Raw genomic sequence first — 4,686 nt, 5'->3', positions numbered from 1 at the left:
ATAACACCACTGTATTGTGCTCTTTCTGTTCTTAGAGCAATTTGTTGATTGTCTCTGTTAACTGTCTACAGACAAATTAGATTTTTATCGTGATTAGTTGTAGCATGCTTTATCAAACAAAAAAACAAAACCACACAAGCCTGTCTTTTAGGTCTTACATAAGTGTCTGATTTTCAACACCTTCTATTTAGCAAGACCATTTTATAGGATAGTTGGAAACTCCTAGATGATTATACGGACGATAAGCCTCTGGGAAAGTAGATTAAGGGTTAGTTCACCCAAAAATGAAAATAATGTCATTTATTACTTACTCTCATGCCGTTTCACACCCGTAAGACTTCGGAGCACAAATTAAGATATTTTTGTTGAAATCTGATGGCTCAGTGAGGCCTGCATAGCCAGCAATGACATTTCCTCTCTCAAGACCCATAAAGGTATTAAAAACATATTTAAATCAGTTCATGTGAGTACAGTGGTTCAATATTAATATTATAGAGCGACGAGAATATTTTTGGTGCGCCAAAAAAAAAAAAAATATATATATATATATATATATATATATATATATATATAACTTATTAAAAAAATATAAATACTTATTTAGTGATGGCCAATTTCAAAACACTGCTTCAGGAAGCATCGGAGCATAAATGAATCAGTGTGTCGTATCATGATTCGGATCGCGTGTCAAACCGCCAAACTGCTGAAATCATGTGACTCCGAACCGCTGATTCGATACGCTGATTCATAAAGCTCTGAAGCAGTGTTTTGAAACCGGCCATCACTAAATAAGTCTTTTTTTTTTTTTTTTTTTTTACCAAAAATATTCTCGTCGCTTTATAATATTAATATTGAACCACTGTACTCACATGAACTGATTTAAATATGTTTTTAGTACATTAATGGATCCTGAGAGAGGAAATGTCATTGCTGGATATGCAGGCCTCACTGAGCCATCGGATTTTAACTAAAATATCTTAATTTGTGTTCCGAAGATTAGCGAAGGTCTTACGGGTGCGGAACGGCATGAGGGTGAGTAATAAATTACATTATTTTCATTTTTGGGTGAACTAACCCTTTAACACACATACACACACGCGAGCGCGCACAGGAAGAAGGATTGTAAATTCAACTTTAATTTGTTTATTTACATTTATTAATTTTCAGCATTTAGTAATTTATTTGTAATAAATGCTTTAAGTCGTCTATTATAAAGAGTTATTTATATGTTAAACAAAATTGTTTTTTAAAAATACGCGCTGAGTGCGACGTCATATTGTGACCGTTGCAGTGTGCGTAGGAAGAATTCGCGCGCTCTTCTCCAGAGTGCAAGTCCACACGGTTTGTGTAAGGTAAGCAGGTTTTTTTGTGATAATTGTTATTTCCTGTCGCTGTGCAGGATATGTATATGACAGTGCAAACCAACAGACCATAGACAGGTCCGTTTCATTACAAGCTGTATCAGTAATGTCAAAAATGTGATGTGCATTCAAATGTCGCGATGTGAATGCTGTTCAAACAGTGTTCCCATTTATACGCTTGTTGTACTTCGTGGAGTTTTGACGTGTTTTATAAGCACGTACACATTGTTTCAAGGGTGACAACACATTTAAATACGGGAGTGAATCCCCCAAATTGTCGTTACATGTACGGAACATGACTCACTCTCGAAAATGAGCAAAGTCCATTTAAGACAAGTCATTTCACTCAGCGGCCATCTTTGAAACACCTCTCGGGCATCCAAGTGCAGCTCCTACCTCATTGAATGGGGAAACATCAGATTCTCCAAAGCCGTTTGCCAAGCTTTCGATTTAAATTTCATATTTGAAATCACCAATGAAATCTGACAACAACCGTCTCATAAATATTGTTTCTAACCGCTGGAATTATGACAAAAAACGAACATTTTCAGGCTGGATCAACCTAATGCGCATGCGCAGTCCTAAATGCGCGTCTCTTGTGCCTCATTTCGGTGTGTGTACATATCGCGATTCAGCACTAAAAGGTGAACTGACAACCGAATTTAGCTGCAGTGTGTAGTTTCTTATTCAAATGTGGCAAACCCCCCACCTACCCCCCAAATTAAAAAATAAAATAAAAAAGTAATTATATAAAACACAGCTTTTGACATAAGTGGTGAACATACTATAAGAATATTTAAGTTTCAGGGCTGAAAACTTCCTTAGTCCAATAAAAGCTTTAATTGACACCAGACCCAGCAAACAACATGATTTTCAAAGTGGGGATCTATGACGTCAAAGGGCAGCAAGCACCGCCTCCACAGAAGAAGATCAACGCCTACTTCATCACTGCCTGTTTAGCCCCGCCCACCGATTCACGCATGATATGCAATAGAATAGGTAGCCTAAGTAACATAGGCCTGGTGTTAAATCAGATCAAGCTACCAAGCAATAACCATGTCGTTGAGGATTACAAATACTGTGAAGTGCCTGGACTCGACAGTAACGTAACAACATGTCAGTAACTGTGTTAATTCTAATGCCTGATCTGGTATTAATGATTCCTGTACAGTCAGATTCTTTGTCTGTGTCAGTAAATCAAACCCGTGACTAAAGGCCCTGGTATACTTCAAACATAGTTCTTTTTTGTTCCTCGTTTAGGGGTAAAACGAAGTTTGAAATGCGTGACCAGTGATATACTGTAAACGAACATCTGACGCTGTCCACACCGCTGAGAGCGACGGTTATATGAATATGTAATGTGCCGTGTACTTTCTTCTCAGTAACAAAATAAACATAACAAAAATGAGAAAACAGCAAGCATTTATTATAGAAAGCATAAGAAACACGTCTGATCATAACAGCTTGGGAATGTTAGCACGAGCTCTGCAAAGTAGCACTCCAGTCACGTCATACAGCACTTTATTCAATGGATTGCTTAAAATCAAGAAACTTTACAGTATCAAACATTAAAACAGTATTAGTGCCTCATTTTTTTTTACAAGCACAACTTCATTTTGTACTATAAAGCGGCTATCCAGTGTGTTCATGTTTTCACCCGCGGAGATCTTACCTCAATGAATTCAACACACGAAATGACTCAAAGACGTGTCCCACGTGAGTGAAGGCGGAGCCTCAGCACACACCTCCTGTTACGTTATGGTCACAGACCAATTGTAGTACGAAGGTGTTTTGCAGCTTTTCCTGAAAGTTCGCTTTGGCAAGCCATTTCGAACTTCCAAAAAGAACACAAAACGAACTTCTTTTTGGCCTGATTTTGTTCGAAATGACGTCACATCAGTTCGTTCTTCGATTTCGTTTGAAGTATACCGGAGCCTTATATGTCAACTTGCGTTGTTTCTCTTAGTAGGATGAAAAAAATCTGTTATTTAACAGTGAATAAATTAAGTAAGTGAACAAAGAAAGCCCCCTTTTCAATCGCTGGGGCAGCGTGCGCTGAAGCTGAAACAGCGCAAGTTTATCATGACTGACACGTGCAACTCCTGTTTTATTCAATTAATCTCTTATATCACGTTTGCACTGTTAGTGAAGATGAAAGCATTTGTTATTGTACAGAAATTGAGTTGCAATGACGAGATCACTGCTTTCATGAGCTCAACATGTCTGTGATTGGCTACAATGTTCATCAATGCAACCTTTCATGCCAAAATCTAAATATAATGCCATAGATCTAAATGTAATGTAACACTTTTCACGATTAGTTAACCTTGAGAGCTGTAATAGTAAAAATGCGCTAAAAGAGAGAATAAAGGTGCGTTCACGCGGCCTCGTAATTCCTGTAGTTACAAGATTCTAGCTTGTAAAAAGCATTCACGTCCTCGTAGAGCTCATAATTACAGCTTGTAAGCTGGGAGTTTTCTGAAAGCTGAAAGTGGCCGCTGTACCACCTGACCGCTGTAGATTCATTTAGGCGTTGACAGTGGTGCCATGGAAACACACAATTCCCAGTCCGAGGACGTGAACAGCTCCGAATATAACGTCACGTGTTGTCATTTCAAGAATCCGGTAAATACGAGGTGACGTGAACGCAGCATAATACTTGGCTATTTCAAATGGATGTCAGCCAATCACAGTAGTGGGCGTTTCCACTGAAGTCTCACAGCAGACATGTCCCTTAAAACAGAGCATTCAAACCAGGGTAGGAAAAATGCCTTATATTTATAAATTATGATAATTTTGGATGTAAAAAGCATAATAATATTTTAAGTACACCCCAGGAAACATTATAAAACAATAAAACAACGCAGTTCATGACCCTTTTAAAACGTCTTCTGGTTCACTATCCTTGTAGGGACTCTTTATTAGACATAATGGTTTTTATACTGTACAAACTGCTGGCTGGTCCTCACAATTTAGGTGATCTCAGATTTTACTATTCTTATGGGGACCATTTGGTAATATAAACCTGCACACACACACACACACACACCACATGTTTGTTTTTGTGAATTGTGGGGACTTTCCATAGACTTCAATGCATTTTACACTGAACAAACTGTACATTCTATCCCCCTACCCTGCCCCTACCCCTAAACCTAACCCTCACAGGAAACTGTGCAAACTTTTACTTTTTCACAAAAACTCATTCTATATGATTTATAAACCCATTTACATTGTGGGGACCGCTGGCTGGTCCCCACGATGTAGGTGAACTCAGGTTTATATTACATCATGGGGACATTTGGTCCCCACAATGTAATATAAA

This window comes from Chanodichthys erythropterus, chromosome 11, assembly GCF_024489055.1.
Source record: "Chanodichthys erythropterus isolate Z2021 chromosome 11, ASM2448905v1, whole genome shotgun sequence".
Lineage (NCBI taxonomy): Eukaryota > Metazoa > Chordata > Actinopteri > Cypriniformes > Xenocyprididae > Chanodichthys > Chanodichthys erythropterus.
This window is presented reverse-complemented; position numbering follows the sequence as displayed.